This window comes from Monodelphis domestica, chromosome X, assembly GCF_027887165.1.
Source record: "Monodelphis domestica isolate mMonDom1 chromosome X, mMonDom1.pri, whole genome shotgun sequence".
Taxonomy (NCBI): Eukaryota; Metazoa; Chordata; class Mammalia; order Didelphimorphia; family Didelphidae; genus Monodelphis; species Monodelphis domestica.
Window position 1 is genome coordinate 1340591 of NC_077235.1, and position 12215 is coordinate 1352805.

The window sequence follows — 12215 nt, forward strand, 5'->3', positions numbered from 1 at the left end:
TCTGTGCTGGGGAGGAGGCCTGCTGCCCCCCTTCCCACCTTTCCACAGAGGAAGTGCTGCAGGGGATGAGCAGCCTGCTTTGCCTCCTTCCTGGTATTCCGAGTCAAGGATGTCTTGGGGATGGACCTCAAGGGAGAGGGAGCTCGCAGGATGGGGCCAAGTCATGGAGCCACACCCTCGGCCAGTGGAGACGGGGAGCCCAGGGGAGAGACAGACAGTTTCCAGGACCTTTCCCTACCTCTTCCCTCCCCAGGAATGCTGGCATGGCCTTGCTATTCTGCTCACTTCCAGAGCCCAGACAGAGCCCAGACAGCCTCCTGGGAGCATTCCAGAAGTAGCTCTCCCACCCCTCCCTTGTTGCTTGCTTGCCTGCTGCCCCACTAACAGGGTCCTGGGCAGCCCTGCTTTCCATTCTAGGAGTGTCTCCAGTATGAAGAGCCCTTTGTAGAGATTCCCACCTGCAAAGCCTTGGCAGCTTATGGGATCCCCACTGCATGGAGTGCAACGACTGACTGGCCGTGGGCTCTGTTAAGGGACGGGGGGCACCTCGGATGCATGACAAGGCCCAGCAGGCCTGCTCAGAGGCAGGGGTTGGAGTGACAAACATCCTGGAAGAATCGCTTCCAGATTCCAGCTCGGAGCCCACTTGGGGGGATCCCCGCACCCTCCCCTGAACCTGCTCCCAAGTGTTGTTACAAGCGGAGGAAGGACCCCCCAGGTGTGGCTGGCACTCCAGTATTCAGGCCTCTAGGACAACTGACCACTGCTGCTTCTTGAACCACTGGCTCTGCCTCTTGGTGGGTGGTGGTGGCCATTGTGTTCGTCGTCACTTTGGCATCCACCCAGGGCTTTGACCTGGTGTTTCCACACGGTTCCCTCTGGACGTGGGCCACCCTCATGCGTGTCTCGTTTGGGTGCCCTGCGTGTGTGAATTCACGTTTTGTGCGTCTTGTGTGTCCACCCGTGTCCTCTACCTGTTCCCCCTCCCTTGTTGGAGATCAGGGGGGATCTGGCCACTTCATTTGCTTAGAGTGCCAGCCAGCGACACAACAACAATGGAAATGGAGCAAGAACTGAGATTGCAGGGGACAGCCCAGTCCCCAAGGGGAGCTGGGGCAAGATGCCTCCCTAGCCTTCCCTGGAGCCCGGAGAGGAGAGCAGGGGAGCGTATCTCAGCTCTGTGGGGAAATGCAGTGCTGTTCCAGGAAGGGGAGATTTCTGTCCGTCATGCGTTAGAGTTCCCAGTCGTCAGATGAAGAGACCCGAATCAGAGGGGCTCCCTCTTGGCGAGGATCCCAAGACAGCACTTGGTTCCCTTTGTGGACTTCCACCCTGCTGCCCCTCCAGCAATGGCATCTGGGGGCTGGCCAGTGGGAGGGACAGAGCCCTACTGGGCCCACCCCACCCTCGTGGCTGAACCATCTCCTTGGTTTGTTGCTCCCCAGCCCTAATTTGCCCTCGGGCCAGTGAGCGGGAGAACTCGATGGTTTTTATGGTATGAATATTTCCACTGTCCATCAACTGAAGCAATTCCTTCATCAGAGGGGGAGGACGGAACTCTGTGACCCAAGAGGTCAGCTCCCGCCTGGCCCTGGATTCCGAGGCTCTGGGTTGGAAAGTCGACTCTGCCCCTTGCTGCCCTGCGTGACCCCTCCGAGCTTCAGGCCCTCCTTCAGATTAGCTGCTAGCCAGGGTCCTTTATGCTTCTTCCCTCTAGGAGCAGGGGCCAAAGGCTGTGCCTGCCTCATCTGGGGCTGCCCCCCACCGAGGCCGAGGCCTCTCCCTCCTCCCTGCCTTGAGGATGCTTGGCCTGCCTAAGAGCGGCCACGTGTGCTTTGTCTCTGCACCTCTGGCTCTGGTGCCAAGCTGATGGGCCCTTGACCCCCAGTGTGGCCGGCTCTCCAGCTGCTCTGGCCTCCTGTCATGAGGCAGGCTGTTGGGTCCCATGAGTGAAGGGATCCCCAGACCAATCCCACCGAAGTCATACAACACACAAGCAAGCCCAGAGTGGAGGCACTATCCCCACTGTGCAGGGCTGGAAAGCCAGGGCTACAGCGCTGAGGGGGTTGGCCGCCACTGTCAGCCTACGCCCCAGGCCTTCTGACTGAATGCAGTGCTTTTCTGGGCCCCAAGGAAGAAGGCTGGGCTCCAGGCTGCCTGGCCCGAGGGTACAAGGGTGTGTGGAAGGGGCCAGGCACAGAGCCTCTGAAGGGAGGCAGGGCACATACCTTTGCCAGGAATGAGAAAGGGGCCTTCCTGGGTCCTCGCTCACTCCAGCATCCAGATCCGCAGACAGACACCAAATGGGCCACCCGACGCCTTGTGCAGCCAGCGAGCGAGCTCAGGACATGCTTGTGCCAGGCACGAAAGGCCTTCTAGGTGACAATATTCCTGGGACTTTCCCCACCCTGCCATTTCCAAGAGGCTATCCCCGGCTCCTGCTCCTTGCTTTCTTGCCCCCCACCCCTGCCTCTCTTCTTCCCAGTGTCTCCCCTGGAGGCTCTCTGGCTGGGCAAGCCCTTACGTTGTAGCAGCCTCACTCTTTGGAAACCTGGCATCCATTTGCTTTGCTGGAGAGAGTGGGCACAGCCTAGGAAGGCAGTGTGCCCAGGGGGGCTGCTGGCACTGCACGCCCCCACCCCCACGGCTGCTGCCACCACCGCCTCTCTTCCCTGTGGTCCCCTGGCCTTTCCAGCCTGTTGGAGCCGCCCTTTAAGGCCCTAACTAGGTCATGGCCCATCTGAGCATCCCTCTAGGATTAAGGACTCTGATCTGATAGCTGGGGAGGAGGTCGATTTCTCATGGCTTTGTTCCTGCAGGGAGCTTGTCAGGACCAATCATTTCCAAGTGAGGAAGCCAGGAAGCCTGGCTCCTCCCGCACTGCCCTGGCCAGGCCCTTTGTCAGCCATACAGCTCAGGTGCCTGGCCTGGCATCTCGGGGCACAGCCCCAGCTTTCTTCTGGCTTCCCCTTCCCGAAGTGGGAACACCCCTGGGGGGCACCTCAGCTGGCCTCCTGGGGAGGGGAGACTGCCCTGACCAGGCAGCAGACGGGGCCAGCCACCTCTGAACTAGACTGGAGCAAGCAGAACTTCGGCCCAGGGCACCAACCACCCCCACGGTCCCTCCATCCTCTCGTAGGTAATTCTCCACAGGTGGCCCTGAAGTCCATTGCCTCCCAGAACCCACCCAGACCCACTGACACACTTGCCCCGGGTTCAGGGGCTGCACAAAGCTCCTTGCCCAGGCCCCAAGCAAGGAGGGGAGTGGTCACATCAGCGCCACATGTAGCACGTGATACCCAGTGATTTCAGGAGAGTGAGAGGACCGACAGCGCTGGGGATGGGGCCAGGTGAGGGCTTCTGTGGCAGGCGGCACCCGAGCTGGGCTTAGGAAGGGAGGTCTGAGCTCTATGAGGCAGAGATTGGAGTCCAGTGAGGGGGGCTAGGCTAGGGAGAACATTCCAGGCTCTGCCAAGCTCCGGGGTCAGGGAGAAGTAGAGAGCTGGGCATGGGAGATAGCTGGCTGGCCCATTTGACAGAAATGCAGTGAAGTGGGAGGGGGAGGAGGGAGAAGAAGAGAAGGAGGAAGAAGAAGAAGAGGAGGAGGAAGAGGAGGAGGAGGAGGAGGAGGAGGAAGTGTGATGGACAACAGGGGAGCTGGCAAGCTGAGGAGGGGGGCATGGAGTTTATCCACTGACAAGAGGCAGCCTTTGGAAGGTTCCTGAATATGAGCTGAGGAGAATCCCTCGGGAAGCTGAGGGGAGCTTGGGGGATGGGGGTGCTGAGAGGCTGTAGACAGAAGCCCTCTCTGTGCAGGGGGGTGCTGTACAAAGACCCAGAAGACCCAGCACATCCCTGCTCTCCAGGAGCCTGCAGCCTGACCCCAGAGCTGCGGAGAATGGGAGAGGGCTGGGAAAGGCCTCCAGCTTCTGTGCTCCCCAGGCCAGGGAGGACACTTTGGCCTGGGCTGGAGGCTTCTGGGAGCTGAGGCTGCCTAAGAATTTGGACCATGTTGATGGTGTGAGATGGGCAGAGGGGACCTTCCAGGCAGGGGGACTCGAAGCTGAGCCTCATTTATTTGTCTGCTCAGGCCAGAATGGGAGGGATTGGGAGGGAGGGGAATGGGCAAATAGTAACCGCATGAATCAGGTCAGGAAGCATTGCAATGAAAATATACTGACATTCCCCAAGGCTGGGAGCCATGAAGACAGCCAGTCAGCAGCTGCAGGAGCACCGGTTGGCTCTCCCTCACTCAGGTGGTAGCCATGGGCTCTACTTTTAAGCTTCCTTGTTGGGTGCTTGGAGGGAGACCATGTCCCCTTCTGAGCCTCAGTTTCCCCAGCTGTATCCCCAGCATATAGCCCAGTGCCTGGCACCCAATAAGCCTTAATAAATACTGTGTCTATCTGTCCATCAGTAACAGAAGGGGATCGGGGGTGGGGGGGTTACACTATGGCAGTGCTCGCTTTCTTGTCCCAGGCCATAAAGCAAGGCTTGGAAGCTGCCAGGAAACTCAGAGCTCATCTAGACTAAAGTCCCCCCATTGGCCAGAGGAAGACACTAAGGCCTGGGAGGCTCAGGGACTTCTGTCCTGCTTCTTCCACCCATCTGCCTTGGCTTAGATCTGATGGATGGCAATGAGCAGTAGCAGAGCCCAGAGGCCCACAGGGGTCTGGCGTGGGGCCTTCCAGCTAGGCTTGCTGCCCCTTCCATTCTCTGAGCCTCAGTGTCCTCTGGGTGATGGGCCAACAGGCAGCCGTGGAGTTGGTGGTTCTAAGGGCTCTTCCAGCCTGGCCCAGCCATGTGCTTCAGTGCTTATCAGCTGGGATGGGTAATGGGTCACAAGGTCCTCTTGGGCCCATTAGGGAAAGAAGAGAATCTGAGGTGGGCCACAGCCTAGGTCAGCTGACTTGCCCTGAGGGGCCCTCAAGCTTGCCACCTGGAGTGAAGAAACTCTAACCTCTTTCCCAGGATTTCCAGCAAGCTCTGGAGTACACCAGAGACTGGAGGGAGGGAAAGGACCGGCCCAAGGGCATATGGAGTTCTAGCATAAACTGAGCTCTTCTTTTCTTTCCATGCCCCCCCCCCCCACTGTCTGAGTTGTAGTTCCCAAGAGGTCAGTTTACCCCTGGGAGCCCTTCCCTTGATCAACTGCCACTCCATATGGACCCCGTCCTCCCCCTACCAGGCTTCCCTCCATTCGGATGCTGCCCTGCCACAAGCCACCAGCTGGTCCCGCTCAAGGAACTAGAGCTGAGGGCCCACTTGGCTGGCTGGAAGGGGGACAGCTGCCTCTGGGGGCAAGAGGGGAGTGGGATGAGATTCCCCATAGACGGGGTGGGCTGGGAACCGGCCGAGCTGGAGGAGGAACATTGGAGTGCGTTTGGCAAAAGGCAGACAGGCCTGCCAAGGGCTGGCTGCAGGGTGGGGCTTTGATGACCGCTCTGAGCATGCAGTCCTGAAAGGCACTGAATTCAGACTCGGACACTCTGGGTGTCAATCCCAGGCCTGGCACTCGTGGGCTTTGGGGCCCGGGCAAGTGTGCAGCAGCAGGGAAGGTCCAAAAGCCAAGCTGTGAGCCCTAGCTCTTCCACATTCTGCTGTGTGACATCAGGAAAGTCCCTTCCCCTCCCAGGGCCTCTGTTTCTAACACTATAAATGAGGCAGCCTCTGAGGTCCCTTCTGACCTCGAAGCCCGTGGTTTTCTTCCTTCATCAATGTGGATGTGGAACACCCCCTGTGGAAGGCCTCTCCTCTTCCCCTATCAATGGAGTCAGAGGTAGGCTGGGGCACCAACTAACTAGCTAGAAGGCCTGGGCCTCAGTTTCCCCATCTGAAATCTATGGTCTCTGCTAATCCCTGTGTGCCCTATCTCCCAGGCTAAGGTGAGCAGAGCATGAGAGGTCTGAGGAATCATCCCGGTTATCTCTAAGGTGTGCCATCCACTACTGGGAAGAACATGGCATCTCAGGTTGTTTGGGGAGGCTTCTCTTTGGCTCCTTGCCCTGGATTATTTCTCCCCTGCCTGCAGCTGGAGGCACCATTTGAGGGCAAGGGCCCAGGCTCGCCACTCACCTCTGGTTGCGCTTGCTCGCCTGCTCGCTTCATCAGGTCAGCCCTGCTCTGCCCAGGGACCCTTCCCCTAACACAGTGGAAACTTCTCGAGGGCAGGTGGTGGGGGCTTTCCTTCCTCCTGATCCTGGCAGAGCCCCCAGCTATGGTAGGGACTTAATTGGTGTTAATTGACTGACCAACTGGAGGAGCAGGGAGGGATTCAAATCCAAGTTCTGCCTGGGCTACTTTCCATAGTCAAATCCAAATTTAATTTTCTAGGTGAGACCAGGAAAGAAGAAAGGACTTGCTCAAGGTCATGCAGCAAGTTGATGGCAGAGCTAGACAGGGAACCCTGGTTGACTTGGGCTGACCTCCTCAGTAGACTACCCCACCTTTCCTGGAGGTAGGAGATTCTGGCTTGGAGCTCCTGCCCTGGGCTGGGCCCCCTCCCTGCCTGCCCCGCTTCCTCACCCCTCACCCCAGCAAGGTAGCAATGGGGAGCTCTCAGCAAACAGTAGCCACTGAGTCAAAAGGGAGGACCCACCCTGTGGTGCCCAGCCCTCTCTTGGCCTGGCTCTGTGGGGATGCGGACATGGCAGAACGATGGGGAGGGGGCAGGCGGGGGATCTAGGCAGCTGCCACTGGAATGTGCCAGACACATGGTTCCGATTTTGCCTCTTCTTTTCCGCCTCCCATATCTGGCCTCCCCACCCCCTTCTCCTCCCCAGCAAAGTCCAAGGAGAAGAAACAAGAGATTGTGTCTAGCTCAGTGAGCCCTGTCTGGTCTGTCTGGCCCCTGCAGGAGAGAGAAGTGATCAGACAGGCCCTACAGAGAGGCCACGGGGGTGGGGTGGGTGGGGGTCCAAATACTGGCACTGTTGCCCTTGAGTGAGCCAGAGGAAGACCATAGGCCACGGTGGGGCCTCTCCACAGGTCAGGGACCAGAGCTCAGAGAGCCAACTGCTCATCTTTTTACAGAGAAGGCCACTGAGGCTCAGAAATGGAAAGTCCCTGTTCCAGAGTTGTAAAGGTAGTGAAGGGAAGGGCCAGGACACTGCGCTCATTATTCCTCAACCCAAATCACAGTGAAGAGAAGGCTGTGTGCACCAATGGATGGAGTGACCACTCCCAGAAAACCTTGCTCCCTTGAGTGGAGGTCAGCAGCAGGTCAGACCAACAGGTGCCGGATCCTGATTTCTGCCCCAAGGTCTGCGTGTCCCCAGTTCCAAGGGCGTGGACGTGGGCTGCGTGGACCTTTAGCTGTGGGCAGGCATGTTGTATGCACATCTGGAGGTCCCACGGTCAGAGTCACATGGTGGCATCCTCAATGGAGAATGGAAAGGCCACTTGGAAGCCAGAGGGAGACACAGGAACCCAAGGAGAGAAAGGTCTAGCTCAAAGACAGACTGCTTGTGAATGGCAAGGGCAAGACTTGAACCCAGAGCCTCTAGCCCCAAAGGCAGCGCTCCTACCCATCTAGTGTCACACTCCTCTGCCACGGGCCCTGGCCATTTACAGGCCACATGTGGGCAAAGAGGAGGAGAGGAAGAAATGGGCTGACCAGAGCAGGCCATCCCTGTGGGAACGTGGCCTGGGGAGCAAGGTGTGTGGCCAGTGTCTCCTGAGATTTGTTCCAGTTACTTGTGGGATGGGCAGACTTTGTGAGGTTACAGAGGATGTGCTGTAGCCACCCTGAGAGGAACCGGTTTTCAGACAAGTGTGGGAGCCATTGCCCGCCCCTTCCTTCCCTCTGTCATTCCCGTTCTCATCCTCACTCATTCTCAGTTTCTCCCTGTCTCTCCTGGCTCCTTCCTTACTGCCTACAAACATGCCCAGATTTCCTCCATCTTGAAAAAGCCTCACCTGATCCCTCCATTCCAGGATGGTCCTATCTCTCCTTCCACATTTATTGCTAAACTCTGCAAAAAGGCCATCCATTTATCTGTCTGTGGTTTATCCGTGGCTGACTCCACCTCCTGTCCTCACGCTGTCTTCTTAACCCTTTACAGTCCGGCTTCCAACCTCATCATTTCACCCAAACTGCCCTCTCTGACGTCTGAGGGTCTTAGTTGCCAAATCCAATGGCCTTTTCTCAGTCCTCATTCATCTAGACCTCTCCACAGCCTCGGACACTATAGATCACTCTTTCCTCCTTGACGGCCCCCCTCCCTGAGCCTTGGTCCAGGCCCCCTTCTCTTCCTCCTTCCATGTGCCGCTCGCTCACTCGCTTGCCTCACCTGGTGGCCTGGCTGAGGGCCATGGACTTCGCAAGCTCTGTGCTGCTGCTTCTTCTCTGGTCTGCCTTTCCTGCCAACCTCAGGACTCCACATGGCCAACAGAGAACGGGTCCTGTCCCAGCCTCCCCGGCCTGTCTGCGCCACCTCCTCTGACACATGTCTGGGTGCGGATGGCTCCTTCCACTCTGGGTCAAGAAGCCCAAATCAGCCTCTGTTCTCTCAGGCTGCTTTGGGCTGCAATGAGAAGGGGGCCCAAAGAGACTCCCCAAAGCCAGGCTAACCGGAAAGCTGGGTGGCTCAGTAGAGAGCCAGGAGGTCCTGGGTTCAAATCTGGCCTCAAATACTTCTTAGCTGTGTGATCCTGGACAAGTCACTTAACTAACTGCCTAGCCCTTAGAATTCTTCTGCCTTGAAACTGAAAATTAATACCAAGACAGGAGGAAAGACTTTGAAAAGAAAGAAGAGGTGGGGCCCCTCCCAGTACCCTGGGTTGGACATCCTGGACAAGTGAAGGGAGAGCTCTCCTCTGGCCAGGCCAGGGTTCAGCTGGAAGTTCACACTCAGGGCTCGTTGGGGAGTGATGAGCTGGAGAACAGCTGGAGGAGAGGGCCTGGGACAGGGATGCTGGCTTGAAGGAACCTGGTCTGTGGAGCCTGATGAAGAGGGGCCCACGGGGAAAGGCTTGGACTTGTTCTGGTTGGTCCCAGGGGGCAGAAAGGCCCCCAAAGCCATGAGGGCTGGGGCAGCTGCCAGGGCTCTGATGGGAGGGAGGGATCTCCCCAGCACTGAAGGTCTCCAGGCAGAAGCCGGAGGACAATTTGTTTGGAGTGTGGCAGATATGGGGCGCTGGCTCTGGTACGGTGAAGGTGGCACCGGATGCCGGCTCTGCTACGAGACCGAGACAGGCAAATCAGTCTCTGAGCAAGGTTGGGTGGGGGCTGGAGAACTAGGGTGAAGCAGAGTCCCAAGAGCCTGACTGGCCAGGGCTGTCGGCCCAAGCTGTTTGGCAGGAAGGTGCAGCGGTGGGCATGCCTCCCCGAGGTGCCCTTCCTCTCCAGGGGCTCAATGCTCAGCGGCTCCCGGCCGTGCTCTAAGTGTGGCTCCACGGAGAAGGGAAGGGCCCTACTGCTGCATTCTGCAGGCCTGCACAGACAAGAAGGCAAAACTGGGAGTGTTTGGACCGTAGGCAGAGCCAGCCCTGGAGAGGGTCCCCAGGGAGATGGTGATGGCGGGCAGGCAAGAAGGAAGGAGCCACCTGCTCGTTCTTGGCCCCAGGAGGCTCGGCTCTGAGGTTTTTAGCTGGGGGCTTCCCACATCTGGGCGATACCACCCAAAGAAGCCGGCACAGCTGGGAAGCAGTGAGCCAGTGATGGCGGGGGGTGGGGGTGGCAGCATGCACACTGAGGTGTCCTTTCTGGAGCAGCCAGCCGGAGGATGTTTGCCGAGCTGCCTCTCAGCTATGTAAGCAGTATCCCAGCAAGGCTTCTGTCTACAGGGTGGGCCGGGCCTGCTGAGGCCCAGCTTCCTAGGCTGCCCCCATTCCTGCATTCTCCCCCCCGCCACTTCCCATCTCTCCCGGCAAACCTTCTTATAGCTCTGAATGCGCTTCCTCAGACATCCTCCTTGGTCTCCCCATTCCCAGGCCCTAGCCCAGCTCAGTGGAAGACAGGAGGGAGGAAAGAACAGAGAGAATCAGAGCCCAGGCATGAGGAAGTAGGTGCCGAGCGAGCCACCCGCCTCCATGCTGCGGCTTAGCTCCATTGGCCTTCTAGTCTAGCTTCTGGCTTGTGAGGAAACTTCCTGTGACGGTGAGAATTGTGAGAAAAGCTCTTCTTGCTAGGACAGGGCCGCCTCTCCCTGCTGCTCAGAGCCCCTTGACGAAGGCCCTGCCTTCCACTGACCACAAACAGGCACGCACGAGGATTGATGTGGGCAGCTTGCTCCCAATGTCTGGGCATCCCCAGTGCCCCATGTGTCTGCTGGGAAAAGTGGCCCCATACTGGCCAGGCACTCTTGTTTCTCTGGGCCTTTGACTGGAGACAGCCACCTGGGGGGAGCGGGTGCCCCTTCTTGATTTCTCTGCTCTCCCCCAACCCGAGAAGCCCTGGTGGTTAGTTCCTCGGTCTCTCTTTCGATTGCTGCACACAGATCTGCCCCCTCTAAATGTGGGGTCCAGCCCTGAGCCGAGCAGGCCCGGGCCCAATTTGTCAGGCCGTCCACAAGCACTACTCAACCAATCCATATGGGCTGGGAGCTCAAAAAAAAACCTTCACTGTTTCCCAGCCACTTCACCTTTCACTAGCTTTAGGAGGGAGAGAGGGAAGGAGAAAGGGAGGAAGAAGGGAAAGAAGGAGGGAGCGGGAGCAACAGAGAGAGGAGAGGGGGCTCAGGGTTCAAAAGCAATCAGGCAGCTGGACACGGGAACTGCTGCCAGGACTCCATCTATGTGGGGACCCAAACTCAGGCTGGCAGCTAAATAGCAAGGGAGCACCTGGGAAATGTGACAGGAGGGAAGGAGCTTGGGGGCAGCAGCATCCAGAAGGGCGCCTCTCCCTTCAGCTGGGAGGCGCAAGGCCGGGCCCTGCTCCTGACCCTGCAGATGGATTTGGCTGGCTTGGCCTCTGGTGTCCCTGCTGCACCGGAGAAGTCTGGGGGTGGTCGGGCTCCTGTTGCCTCAGCCCCAATTGGGCTCTCCTCCGGACTGTGCTTGCAGTATCCCCCCCCCCCACTCCCACTTCAGGCGTGGAAGGCAAGGGCCAGCCCGTGGCACAGACAGGGCCTGGCACAGAATGATTGCTTTGTGAGAGCTGGAAAGGCCTTCCCTCAGAACCTGGAGCCTAGAACAGTGGCAAGAGAAGGAGGGAGGGAGCACCTGGAGGCCAGGCCTGGAAAGGACTTGGCCAAGGCCACCAGGAAAGGCAAGAGAGCAGACACAGCTGGCACCCAGGTTTGCTGTTTGTTGCCTTGCTCCTTGGGCCCCTTCTCCCCTTATATGAGCCCTGCGGTGTGCATCTTCAGTGTGGGTGGGATGAAGCCTCCTCCTCCTCCCCACCCTGCTTCTGTCTCCCAGAACTGAGGGGGCGGATGAGCTCATGTCTTTGAAGTGCTTTGAGCTCCTTTGGTAATTTACCAGGCAACAGTCCTAACTGGGGCCTCAAGGCAATGCTAGTCCCTTCTTGCTGACCCGCTTTCCTCTTTTGGCTCCCCAACTGCAGGTAGTCTGTGGCCCAAGCCTGCAGCAAGGGAAGGTGGCAGGCCCAAGTCCCGCTCAGGTAGGTACCGGCCCAGAATGCCCCTGGCCTTGCCATGGTGAGCTCCCCCTTCTTCACAGGCCCATGGGTGTGATTAGCCTGTGCCTTCCCTTCTGGTTCCCCATCCTAGGCACATGTGCTTCCCTCAGACAGGGCCTTGGGACTTAGCCACAGCACATCCGAGCCAGGAAAGCAGGAAGGTCAGCTAGCGGTGCCACAAGCAAGCGTGGAGCCTGGAAGGTCTGGGCAAACCCTGAAGGTCAGAGAGGCCTGGGAAGGGCCTCTGGAGCCTTAGATGTGGGGAAGAAGGCCCTGGAGGCCCTGGATCTTGTCTTTGGCCGGGGTGGCCGCCTGCAGCAGGAGTGGGCCTCCTTGTGTGACCATTGTTTCCAGTAGATTCATCTGGAGGTTTGGAAACAGCTAGTGTTTCCACAGAATTCTCTCCACTTCCCTTCCTCTTATCATCATGGAGCTCATGGGGCACAGGCAGGACATCTTGGATTTAATGACGCTTCGGACCCCGATGCACTGGACGTGCACAGCTTCACCCTAAGCCCTCCTCAAGCTCCATCTCCCCACCCCTCCCTCTTTCTAGGACAACAATCACGAGATCATTGCTTCTGGGCAGGATGTGAACCCACAGCACTATTGCTCTGCTCCCCCTCCCTGGCCA